This window comes from Panthera uncia (assembly GCF_023721935.1).
Source record: "Panthera uncia isolate 11264 chromosome D3 unlocalized genomic scaffold, Puncia_PCG_1.0 HiC_scaffold_8, whole genome shotgun sequence".
Classification (NCBI taxonomy): Eukaryota; Metazoa; Chordata; class Mammalia; order Carnivora; family Felidae; genus Panthera; species Panthera uncia.
Window position 1 is genome coordinate 49,550,184 of NW_026057586.1, and position 13,917 is coordinate 49,564,100.

At 36.7% G+C, this 13,917-nt stretch overlaps 1 protein-coding gene across 3 annotated transcripts in view; it reads right to left on the reverse strand.

The window, feature by feature from the left end:
• GREB1L (GREB1 like retinoic acid receptor coactivator) overlaps window positions 1–13,917 on the reverse strand; it is a 280,287-nt gene that overhangs the window by 174,890 nt on the left and 91,480 nt on the right. For 2 of the 3 annotated variants that reach the window (XM_049619645.1, XM_049619643.1), the window contains exon 1: window positions 790–1,426. The gene's annotated coding sequence lies outside the window, so the exon portion shown is untranslated. Of the gene's footprint in view, window positions 1–789; window positions 1,427–13,917 lie in introns of those variants that run through there. The other variant, XM_049619644.1, reaches the window with a different exon arrangement.

Consider the following 13,917-nt stretch of genomic DNA (forward strand, 5'->3'; position numbering starts at 1 on the left):
CACTTAAGAATACTGCCTTATAAAGCACAATTAAAACATGGGTTCCAAGTGAAATAAGTTAGAGACACAAAAACCACTATGACTTAAAAAATATGTGGAATCTAAAAAAATAAATGAACAAAGAAACAAAAACTAGAAACAGACTCATAAATACAGAGAACAACTGATGGTTGCCAGAGGGGAGGTGGTTCATGTGATGGGCAAAATAGGTGAAGGGGATTAAGAGATACAAACTTCCAGCTATAAAATAGATAAGTTAAAGGGATGAATAGTACAGCATAGGGAATATAGTCAATAATATTGTAAGAACTTTGTATGATGACATATGGTAACTACACTTTTCATGGTGAGCATTTCATAATGTATGTAATGGTCAAATCACTATGTTGTACACCTGAAACTAATATAATACTATATGTCAACTATACTTAAAAAAAACATGGGTGCCATGTTTCACAATTAGAAAATGTCAAATAAATCCCTATCTCTATAAAGTTGGGCTACAATGAACTTCCTTTAATCCTCACAGAGCACATTGCCTCTAAAATGAAGACACTGGCATTTTATATTTAATTATTGCTTTGACCACTGGTTAAAACATTTAATAGATGCAAGATGTTTTTCAGTGGTAGATTTATCCAAAAATCAAACAAAAGGGCACTGTTATTCACTTTGCTAGTAAAAAGACAAGAAGGCTAGAATGTGAAACACCATCTCAAATCTCATGTGTACCTTGGATAACACTTTCCTTTTTTTCAGATTAGAAATCAAAGAGTGGAAGTGACTTACTCAAGGTTATAGATGTACTAAATGGCAAGGCTGGTAGTAGAATCCAAGGCTTCCAGTCATATGCTTTTTTTTTTTTTTAAACAACCAAATTGGTCAAAAATCTCCTGAAAGACAAAAACAGATGAAAGTGAAATGCCAGTTGATTGAGTTTAAACAGAGACTCCACTTTGTTCTTTCCAGGTTCAATAATAAACAATTCCAGTGATTAGCATGAAGGGCTGGCACATGAAACATTTAACTCCTAAACAAAAATATTTGTATTTTTGCACTGAAGTTAGTAAATCAATTGTAAAAATTAAAGTAAATGGAAAATAAAGAGAATTAACAAACCCAGAATTCAATTTTCCTTCACTCTTTTGGAAGACAGAAAAAAAAAAAAATCCCTGCGGTTCCCTTCATTAGCAGGCAGGGTGGTGAGTCCCATTGTAAATCCCACTTATAAAGGCTCATGGCTACCTGCAGAGCCTAGGAGTACCAATCACATTAGTGAAGACACCAGATGACCAAAGGAAGCAGTGAGGGTCTGGGAAAGCTAGTAAACAAAAGGCAGCATTCCAAATGAATGCCATTGCTAGAGACTGCATTGTAAAATGCCTGGATTTGAGAACCCTAAAGCAGATTAGTTTAAGGCAACAAAAGATTCAAACAAGATACAAAGAACCCATTTTGACACATTAAGAAATTGTCTTCATTAGATCATCAGGTGCTTAAGTGTAATCATTAAAAAAATAATAATAATTCCATTTAAGTTGTGTTTCAAGAAGTTGTCCTGGAAGAACGGGGACTTAAACATGGTTCTTGAATATAACATGTTCATGACCAAAATTAATGAACTACATATGCTAGCCTTTTTCCCTTTTAATCTTCCTGACATTTTAAAGCCCTGTAATGACTTTAAAATTTGTTATACACACCATTTCAATGGACCACTCTGCTCATGAGTACTGCTACTTTAAAGCACCAACTAGAAAAACTTGAATCTTTCCAATCTTCCACATTGTTGTAATACTTTTAAGTATGAATTGCCAAAATGAAAAGCAGCAAAACATCAGGCCATGGTATAATTTCCTGGACATTTTCTATCACTTCCTGTGCTTATTTGGCTGTTGTCACAAAGTTTAGACTCAAATACAGTCTAGATGTTTAAATTTGAAAATGTGGAAGTAAAACCTTATTTACTTCCATGTGAAGAAGGCTGATATTTGCTGCTGTTTGTTTTCTTTTGTTTTGAGGGTGGAATTAGGGAATTATGTTCAATAAACTTAATAACTGCCAATATTGTTTGCCAGTTTTATTCACTAGATATCCATAGTGCTAGGCTTAATAATGCTGATGTGAGGTAGAATTACTTATTGAAAGTCCTGTAAGAAGACATGGTCACTGACAATATGTGTAATATTAGATCAAATGGCCTTCTATTCAACGTTAGACCATCAATCAGTCTGAAATTTTACAAATGTATTTAAAGACCCTCTATCAATAGCAGATAAGCAGACAGGCAAAAGTGGTTCTGATCATTTAAACAGTCCTAAAATTCTATAAGCCAAACTTGAGGTATAATAATGAGAACCTTTTCCTGTAATTTGTATTTGAAAATTAATTTCTCATCATACCTCAATTTGATAATCATCCCTCACCAAGAACAAAAGTAGTTCAGCTCCCACTTTCCCTTTAGAGGTACTCCCATTGTTTTGTCAAACACTAATAGGGTCATAAGCAAGGCTTCACTGACACAGAAGGAAACAGTTCACAACTAATGAGCTGAGGTCACCTGCAGCTTTTAAGGCCAGGTGAAAACTTTGACTTCATTGATGTTCAAGTGGAAAAACATTGGAAAAGTACAGTGAGTATGAACTAACAGTTTTCTGGCTTCACCTCTCCCCTAGGCTTAAAAATTATATAATGATAATAACATTATAATAAGATTAAAGTTTGTTATACTATTTATTTAAAAATATAATCAATCACCCTTGTTTGACAGAGGCAAAATGAAGTAGAAAAATAAAGACACTGGTGGCTGAGCCACATTTCAAGTTGGCAGTAGCAGATGAGGGGCACAACTCTCATTGCCCACTCCCTCAAACCCTCATGATGCTGTGGCTTCTCCAGCCTTTTCAGTTTTGTCACATCGACGGTGGCAGACATATGCCCTATCAAGTCAGTAACAGTATTTTCTCAGACAGCTCCTTATTTGCTGACTGCATTCATGGAGTGTCTCCTTTCATTGTCTCATCTATCCCTTCCCTCTTTCCTTGGCAGCTCAGAGACAGGACCAAGAACTGCCTGACTTGCGAGCCCCTAAAGCAGTGAAGACAAGTGGTGTGGGGGTGATAAATCTGATTCAGATCATGCTCTAATACTTTGCAATCATGTGGCTTGAGGCTAGTTATTATCTATAAAATGAGAATAAGATTTCCTACCTCATCAGGTTATAGTAGATGGTGTATGCAGAGCACCTGGCATGTATTAGACATACAATAAATGTTAATACTCTTCCTTATAGAAATCCCTAACCACAGGAAGAATTATGCTTTTACAGAGTGTTCTTTCATGTATATTATCTCAGTTAATCTTTGTAAGATTACCACACTCAGAAGTAGCAAAGTACTCAAATGCATGTCCTCTGACACCAGAACCAACTTTTTTTCTATTGGGCTACTATGTGAGGGGCTGTGGTGGTGGAGATCACATCATATTCCTATATCATCAATGTCTGTGGATAGGGATGTGGAGCATGGGCTGAACTGGGAGGGATCTTAGAAGTAAATGAAGCAAAAAAAATACAATCAAACAAAACCATACCACTTGGTAGGGTAACTGCCAGAGAGAGAAACTGCCCTTAGTGTTTATCAATAAAGTATCCTTTATGGTAAAAAAAGAAAGAATGAAAGTGAAAAATAATTATAATGTCCTGGGTGCTAGATCTTTATAAGAATGTGATTATATTAAGTTGGTCAAAAAAAAAAAAAAACTTATGAAAATAACAGACCTAAGAATATTATTTTAGTCTAAGGTTGAGAAAGCTTTCCTAATTGTCATTAGATGCAACCAATATCTAAATTAGCCAAAATTTCCTAAAGTACCTCAGAACTATGAGTTTTACTTATATACACTTTTACTTCCTTTAATCCTCACAATAACATCTTGAGATATACGTTGTATTCATTATGAGAATACAGACAACAAAAGATTGAGTGACTTATTTGAGAAAGTTAGCACTGCTGTTACCCAGACCTACATCCTTTAAACCCTACATATGTATTTTTCTTTTTTTTTTTTTTTTTTAATTTTTTTTCCCAACGTTTTTTATTTATTTTTGGGACAGAGAGAGACAGAGCATGAACGGGGGAGGGGCAGAGAGAGAGGGAGACACAGAATCAGAAACAGGCTCCAGGCTCCGAGCCATCAGCCCAGAGCCTGACGCGGGGCTCGAACTCACGGACCGCGAGATCGTGACCTGGCTGAAGTCGGACGCTTAACCGACTGCGCCACCCAGGCGCCCCATACATATGTATTTTTCAAGCTAAGTCACATTATGTTCTCTGCAGTAACAGAAAAGAATATGTGAAATGGTCTAAACTGTAATCAAGATTGTTAATTAAAACTCATGATGGGGCGCCTGGGTGGCTCAGTCGGTTAAGCATCCGACTTCGTCTCAGGTCATGATCTCATGGTCTGTGAGTTCGAGCCCCACGTCAGGCTCTGTGCTGACAGCTCAGAGCCTGGAGCCTGTTTCAGATTCTGTGTCTCCCTCTTGCTCTGACCCTCCCCCGTTCGTGCTGTCTCTCCCTGTCTCAAAAATAAACGTTAAAAAACATTTAAAAATAAAATAAAATAAAACTCATGAGAGGAGTAACAAATGTCAGGTTGGTTAAACATGAGTTTACATACACAGACTGTAAATATCCTACTTAGAGACTTCTGAGGTCAGAATGATATCCATTGTTTAGGTTTGAAAATAAATTTTTAAAGTCATTCCTGGCCTACTACGGAAGCCAGACTGAAAGAAAATGGGATTCCTAACTCATTCCAGTCTGATTATATACAATCATATTCTGACTTTACTATTTGCATTTCTTTAACTTAAAATTTTCTAAGAGAAATTTACAGCTTAAACCAGAATGACAACTTTTCACCCAAGGATATGATCTTCACTCTCTCTTATTACTTTTCATTCTATTACCTACCTAGAAAAATCTTTGTTGAGAATCAAAATATAAGGAAATTCCTAATTAATGGAGTTGAGATATATGAACCGATGGCATGTAAATTGAAAGACAAAGTGCTCTTTATTTGGGGATAAAAAGTGAATAAACTAAGAAGAACCCTAAAAAAATCTGCATGAAGAAACAAGTCACCAGAGCTATGGATGCAGATAGTCAACATTCAGGAGAGATGGAGTGGGTCAGTCCTGCCAATTTGGGTGTTCAGAGAGACTCTTTTTAAAGTCACTGCTAGTTGAATAGTAATGGTGGTGGTGGTAGAAAGTGCTGAATGATAAATCAGGACATCGTGAGGAAGAATGGAATGGAAGTTCCCATTTGTTTCAGCAACTGCTATAGCATGGGTTATATTTGACCTGAATGTAACTAAACAGAAAATCTGGCTGGAATTACTACTGATTTTTCTTGATGAAACCAAGGTGCCCATTGAGACACTGTTAAAGTTTCGCATCATTTACATCAGTGTTTCTCACAAAGTCTAGTTCAAGGACTGCATCTGAATCACTTGACGAATGGTACTCACCATGGAGATTCCTTATCCTCTCTCTCAGAGATTTACGAGTCACTAATTCTAGATAAGGACTCAGGAATCTGCATTTTGAATACCCCACAAAGTGTTGCTAGATTTAGCAAATAGACAACGCGAGCCCCAGATGATTCTATGACACTACAGTTTGAAAATCACTTATTTGGAAAAAAGAGGGGGAGGGGATCAAAACTGTGTATGATTGTTAAATGGGATGCTTATTTATAACAATTAGCCATACATATTAAAAAGAAAAGAAAGAAACCTCACTGTCTGATCCTAGGACTGGCTCCTTGACTACTCTCTGCTTCAATCTCTTCCTTTGGAAAGTGGAAACAAACCAATGATGATTCCTACTAAGCCCCCTGCCACTCTGGTTATGCTCAAAGAAGGTACCTAAAAGCACAAGAGAGTTAGAAAGGCCATTTTGCCACGACAACAGCAACTTGTTATTGGGATGAGTACTGTGTACACCTCCACCACTGTTTAGATGCCTGTGGCATTTGTCCTTTACCTCTTCCTCTGAGGCCGGCCCTAGCAGGGAACGAAAGCATCTAAAAAAATGGAACATTGCTTATCAACTAGGTTTTTAACTGTTAAACCTAACTTCTCTAGGTTTTACATTCCACTCCCCCCTTCCCAAAAAGCTTCTAACCAAGCTTTAATGGTAATTGGATTCTGTGTTACATGACAAATGTGTATTAGAAGAACATTTAGAATGTTCAACTCTGTAATAAGAGGCATCAAGCCTGTGAATCCTGGGGTAAAGAAGACTGCAAATCATGCTCCCATTTCACAGAAAAGTTAAACAGAAAAACTGTAATATTATTAAGTACAATTATTAAAGTAGTTCACTAGGGAAGAGATGTCAGAATGGAGGGGAGTTCTGAGAAAATGACACAGGAGCATAGAAGGGTGGAGGTAAGGATAGAAAGACATATGGGGAGTCTGCAAAGGTAAATTTTGACGATTAGTGGTATGCTGGTGGTTAGTAAATGCCAGTGTGCCTCAGAATCATCGTATGGCTGTCTGTGACATCCTTCTCTGCGTTTTCAAAGTCAGTGTATGCCATAAAGGAAAAGTGAAAAATTAGTCACATTAAGAAGAGCTCACACACAAATAAGTATAATCTGACTTGATGTAAGGAAGACCCAGCAGACTTTGTTTGCTTATTCAAGTTTTCTGCTGTATTACTGGCATAAGGTCCTATTGTTTCTTTACTACTAACAGATATATGGGAGGCTGGGTCAAACATCATCTGATATCATTCTCAATATGAGGGCTTTGTTTGTTTTCATATAATGATGTTCTTGGGCTGTTAAAATCGGTCAGGGTCTTTCCTTATTATAGTTAGACAAGTCACTTTACAGAAGGAAGGAAGACACCTGATTCACATGACCAAGCATAGCAAAGGGAGCATGTGAACTTTCAACAAAAGAGGAAGCTTTATACCAGATGTGAAAAAGTAAAGTTTATTTTTCCATTTAGCTTGTTTATTTAAGTAAGAAGGAAGGAGACAGCGGCTGCTTCCCATTCCAAACTACTCAGGGAATTACTTTTCTTTCTTCTTTATAAATGAACAAAATTGGCTTACTGCAGTTTCCAGAGGGATCTGGAAAGGAACCAAGTCAGTAATGATTACATTTCATCTGTAGCTAGTTTAACCTTTGAAACCTGCCAATCAACAGACAAGACCAACAGGGAAGGTCAATGCAGACTTGCCCATCTAGCATTCTCTTAATGTTTAGATAGAAAACAATTTATTACAGAAATTATTTTAAGAAATACAAAGCACAGTATAGACTGTAATCAAGGCCCTTATAAAATTCATTTAGCAGCTGAGAAAACTTCAGTCTTAGGTTAGTTTACTTTCCATTTTAATCATTGTGATTAGGCAGCACAATGATAGAACTTTTACATTTAAAACAAAATAACTGAAGGAAAACATCTTTTGTCCTTGATTCATCTTTCTTTTCACATTATTTTGGTCTGATACATCATTTGTTTCTCAACTGAAGATCTTCTTGGTATATATCCAAAGACAAACACTATCTTTTTCACAAATTGTTAAACATTCCTCTTAATCCTGAAGGTATTAAATGCCATAAAAACAATATAAAATATACCACAAAACAATCATTGATATTTTGATCATGTATTCATTAGCAAAAAGGAAAAAAACAGGCTACAAAATATTAAATGGCTTTTCCCTCTTCATTTACACATCCACTAAAAAAAATGCTTAACTCCTCTTCCTCCTCCATAATATCCTCTCATCCTGCTTCTTGCAGGAAAAAAGAGAACACGATCACTGAGATTAATGGAGCATTGGTAAAGTACTTTAGGTACAAATGACCCACTTTTATGTACTGCCAGAACAATTCAGCAAGGGTTTAGGAAGAAGAAAACCTCAAGTTCCTTTCCATTGAATCCATGCAGCTGGTGGTGATAAATTGATTGTTCTCCTTTAACAGCAGGGTCAGAAAGACAAAGAGAGAAACATTTTCTATAACTGGCTATATTTTTTATTAATTAGTAAACTTTTTTTCTTTAAGTGCCCTATGTCATCAAGAAGTATTACCTCCAGTTTTAATTAAAGCCCTCTCAAAGATAAACTCATCCTGCTAAAATGCAAGAGTGGCATAATGGGATGATTTTTCTTTGAGTAAGACAAAATGCAAATGGTCCCTCTTTCTAAATGAAGGAGAAAAGGGATTGATCTACTTCTGGACTTCTATTTCCTGGGATTGTTTCTTAAATACTTTCTGTTTATCACTTTAGTTTATCATCTTTAAAAACAACCAAAAATAGAATTGGTAATATATCAAATTCTAGATACTGTGTGAAACTCAAGAATCCTAAATTTTGAACTTAAATCTGTTCTTCTAAGTATCACTATCAAGTGTGAGTTAAAGTAAGACTCACTTACTCATTTGGTCTTTGCTATGAACTCTCCACAAAGATCTGAATCTGGCCCTTCAACTACTATAGTTACTGCAAAAATTACAATTGCTAACATCAGCTAATATTTAATGCTCAGTTTGAAGATTTTTTTCATGCAATCTAATAGTTTATTTTTATTTAAAACCAGGATGTAGCTACCATTTCATAGCAGTAGTGTTAGAGACCAGGAAAGGTAGGGAAGAGGTGTCTAGAGTGGAGTGGTTACTACAAGTCTATTCTCAAGGCTTAGATGTAAAAGCATGCTGGGATGTAAAAGATTCAGTATTCACAGAATCACTAAAATAATACATTGAACAGAGTATTAACATTTGATACAATTAGTAAATGAACACATTTATACGTGCATTTGTGTGCGTGTGTGTGTGTGTGTGTGTGTGTACACAGTAAAGCCACCTTCCAGACATCAGATTTGTGGGAAACCTCAACTACCTATCCTTGAACCAGTCAGGCACCTAGAAATAAGAGGAAAATAAACTTTCACAGTGAAATAAAGAAAGAAATGTAACTAATTTGTATTGTAGGTGCAGACTCACCCTCAAGTATAACATAAAACAGCAGTTTACCAGCAACATGACACACTGGTTCCAGGGAGAAGTGATAACTCACCTAAAGAGAAGAGACTCCATATCTACAAAAGTAGACAGACACGCACACACACACACACACACACACACACACACACACATATATGTACTAAATACTCAGGATATTATAGAGGCAAATGACCCTATACTAAATACTTCAATAGTCACTGCAGGCAACACTGTAATTCAGTGAACCCCAAAAGCAGATCTTTATAATTAGGACCCTGAGTCAACAAATATGTGCTATTTAAAAGGCAGAATACATGGAAACCTTTGACAATAAATTTCATATACTGAAAAAAAATAAAAAATAAAAAATAAATAAAAGGCAGAATACTAAGTAATGTATTTTAGGAAAATCTTTCAATGAAATAACTGATTTTTCTTTGAGCCTTCAGTTACATGGAAAATAAAGTCATATGGAAAAACTTTACTATTGTTATGCTTTAGGCAATGTATTTTGCCTCTAACTTTCGAAAGTTTTTCTGAATACTCATTTGTTATGCTCAAAGAAGTTCCAAGGAATGTAAATATTTTAAATATTATCACTATTTACAACTAGATTAAATTATACAATTAAGAGTTGAATTTTTTAAAGGATGCCTTTTCCAATTATATTTGCCTTGTTAAAAATTGTGTTAATCAATTGTGTGTACAAGTTTTGGGTTGCACTGCAGTGTCTCTTCTTCCATATGACTGTAATAAGCTACCACTCCTGGCTAGTAATAAGTTATCACCTATACTATTATGATGTGATTTTAAAATCTGATGTACAGTCTTGGTTATTAAGACCTCTGAAGAGATTTGCATGAGGAACAGCAGGAGGAATTACTTAAAACTTGAAACAAAAATTCTTGATTCATTAATTACTTGTTGAACACCGCAATGTCATGGATGTAATCCAATGGTCCTGGAGGATGCTTAGAAAACAACAGAATAAGAAGATTTCAGATACTCTGAAATCTTTGACTCTCTTCCTTTGAAAAAAATCTTCTGTCACAAGTCAGAAGGATAATGTCTCTTTTCACCCAATGAGAAAGCTGTTCTCACACGAGCATAATTAATCTTCTGACACCATGACAAAGAAATTCCTTAAAAGGATTTCTCCGATTTCCTCTCAAGACAGAAGATTGTCTTTATCCATCATCTGTTCTTCCTGATCCCTTCTTTTTGAATATCCACATCAGCAGAATTGTCCATCAGAAGAGACAGCAGGAGGGAAATCTCTGCATGATTGATAGGGCCCTGATGCTCTGCAGGCTATTTAAGTGCAAGCATCTATTGTTGCAAACTTACTTTACAGCAGTTAAACAAATATAATAGTCACCAATTCAACCATTGTGCAGCTTAGACTTGACTAAAACTAGTAAGTGAAGTTTGCTAATGACAAGGCACTGATTTAAACTTTGCAGATAAGTTGTCCTGGTGCCTATTCAGAAAAAAAGAATATTCTCAATGTCATGAAACAGTACATATGGTATATTAGAAAGTGTTATACACTATACTGTATGTAGATGGACATTCCCGTTAAAAAACAAGAAACATCTGAAACTTTATCTTAACAGTCATTCAGTACTTCTCACCTACATCATGGCTATTTAGGAAAACAAACAAACAAACAAAATTGCATTATGTTACCATCAAGAAAAATGAGATGTGTCAAAGAAGAAAGTGGTACCAATACTCCCTTAAAATTATTTTTTCAGATTCATCATAGTAAAGTTTTTTTTCAAAGAGAGATTCTGGTATATTCAGGTGCTCTCACCCCCATCCGTGAAAGAAAATGGAAGGCCATTTGAGACTCCTTGTGAGGACCTGCTACTTCCTTGGGTGGAAGGAAGGAACTGGAAGAGCACTGTAGGTCAGTTTCAAGTGGAGGAGCAAAGCACACTGAGCAAAGGCCCAATCCACAGAAAATGCAAGCCTGGCTCCACTTGCAAAGTAATCTATATGAAATGGAAACAAATCTAGAAATCTCACTAAGCTCTGGTAAAAGCACACCCAATATCAACAGTAGAGGTTACAGTATGCTCTGTGTTCTTTATAGATGCTGCCAAGAAAGGCCACTTGAGCCCAGACACTAGGACACACTGACACCATGTGTTCTGTTTGCACCACAATGACCTTGACTACTCAGTTCTGGACGCACCCTGTGAAAATATTTGTTTATGCTTCCAATCCCCAAACACTGAGGCCAGCCCCAGCTCACTGGTGCTTCCCTTTGTATCTTTAGAAGGACAGACTGTTGCTGCCTGACCTATCATGGGGCGTCTTCTCCAGCTGACCTGCCTCCTCCAGCCAAGGAGAACGACTGATGGCTGGTCCACAGCCAGGACCCACGTGTTTTGCAATGAGCAGCTTAAAATGGTTTTTCTTAAATTGCAGAGTTATATTCAGGATTGATTACCCCTTTGAAGATTTAGGGGAAAAGAATTAGATCCAGGGTAAAGACCTAGGAAAATCTTTGTGGATAATGAGGGACACTAACCAGTTTGAATGCAGAATATCATAGAGTTTGAATTTAGAGAAGCTGGAAATCAATTGAGAATGAACTGGTAGTAAAAGTAACACAGGAGGAGGGCCAGATGGGGAACTCAGACATACAGCTCAGAAGGGACTTTGAAGCATTCCCTCACCAGCTAAGGACCCAGAAATCTGACCAGGGCTCACATCACCAAGAGCTCCACATCGTTGGTTGACAGTTCTTTTGTGAATGGCTTGTCTTCCCAACAGGATTGTGTGTGTACTGGGACAGAGCAGGGTGGGTGGCAAGAACCAGTCCTTATCATTTTTGTTTGTCTATCATACATCATATAGCATCTTGTCAAGATAAATAAACACTTACTAGTTAGTTAGAATGGAAATTGATTAACAGGCTATTAGTTCTGCCCAAGGCCAGGTGCATAATACCTGAGAAGGGGACCTTGAGACTAAGTCCAAGTTCATGAGGAATTCTCTCTTGCTTATAATGATCCCCAGAGTTAAATCCTTGATGAGAAAAACCTACCAATGTACATGGGAAATCTCTGTACCTTCCTCTTAATTTTACTATGAACCTAAAATTGCTCTAAAAAATTACATTTAAAAAAAAAAGCCCAAAACAAAATAAAACAAACCCTACCAGTACTCACAAAAACACAGGGGAAACCAAACATTTCATTCTTTTGCCCTTCAGAGATATCTTTGTAAGACAAGGATCAGTTGTAATGTGGTCCATCATAAATATTTAACACTAATTGTGTTCACAGAACTGACTCTGGATTAAGACAGGCATTTACTGGATTCTAGCTCCCCTGCTTCCATGGGTGCATATGATTCAGTCTCTCTTTGCTTCAGTTACTTCATCTGTAAAGTGGAGATAATAATGGTGCCTATATATTATAAGGTATTGTAAGGATTAAATGTAAATCCTGGCATTTGGCAAACACTCAGTACATACCAACAGATTATTATTCATTCCCTATTCCCCCCTTCCCCCCTCATTCATGCAACTCTCTTAGTAGGTACATTCAGCTCTATTTCTGGGAGTTTATCACCACACACACACGCACACACACACACACACACACAACCAGATTTTGGTGCTAAGAAAGGAGTAGGCCCAGTAAATTGAGCTAAATGGTCACTTCTGAATGACTGAGAAAAAAGAATGAGTAAATTAAGCAGAACAAGCAAAGAACAGAGCAGGCCAAGGTGACACAGGGGCTGGAAACAGACAATTTCTCTGAACTCTATTTGAACTATTGCAGGCCTGCGTGTGCCTCATTCTGCCTCATCCAGCTCAGCTTCACCACCTGGCTTCCTGGTTACCTTTACACTGTCTTCAAGTTGGGGTCTTACTGGGATACACAAAGCACATTCTGTACTTATTTTTATTTCTATTCAGTTCAATGAATATCTATTTTGTTCCTGTAGTTGCCAAGCATTGCTACATGCTGAGGATACATTTGTGAATAAGACTATAATTTAGAAATTCACAGTTCATTGAGGAGGGCACTTGTGGAGATGAGCATTGGGTGTTGTATGGAAACCAACTTGACAATAAATTATATTAAAAAAAAAAAGAGGTTAATACCTCAGAGGGCCTTATATGACAACCTACATACACTGTAATACAGAGCACACATGGTGCAATAGAGTACAGTATAATAGAGAACATGTAGTGTAATAGGGAACATGAACGGTGTAATAGAGAACATACACAATGCAACAGAGAATATACATAGTGTAACAGAGAATATACATGATGTAATAGAGAGCATTCCAGTGCAATGGAGAACATAGTGTAATAGGGAACACACATAGTACAACAGAGGGCGTACATAGTGTAATAGAGAACATACATGGTATAACAGAGAACACACATAGTGCAATAGAGAGCATACATGGTATAACAGAGAACAGGGAGCATATAGTACAACAGAGAATACACATGGTGCAACAGAGAATAAACATGATGTAATAAAGAACAGACATGATATAATAGAGAGTATACGTGGTATAATATAAAACATACACGGTGTAATAGAGAACACGTGGTGCAACAGAGAACATACATGATGTAATACAGAACACACATGGTGTAACAAAGAACACACATAGTACAATAGAGAACAGACCTGATATAATATAGAGCATACATGGTGCAATAGAGAATATACATGGTATAATAGAGAATGCACATATTATAATAGCACACATAGTGCAACAGAGCACACACATGGTGTAATAGAGAACATACATGGTATAACAGAGAACATACAAGAAGCCTAGGTGGGAGTGGCACTTAGGACTTAAAACATGAGGGGGAGTTTGCATGACAGAGACAAGG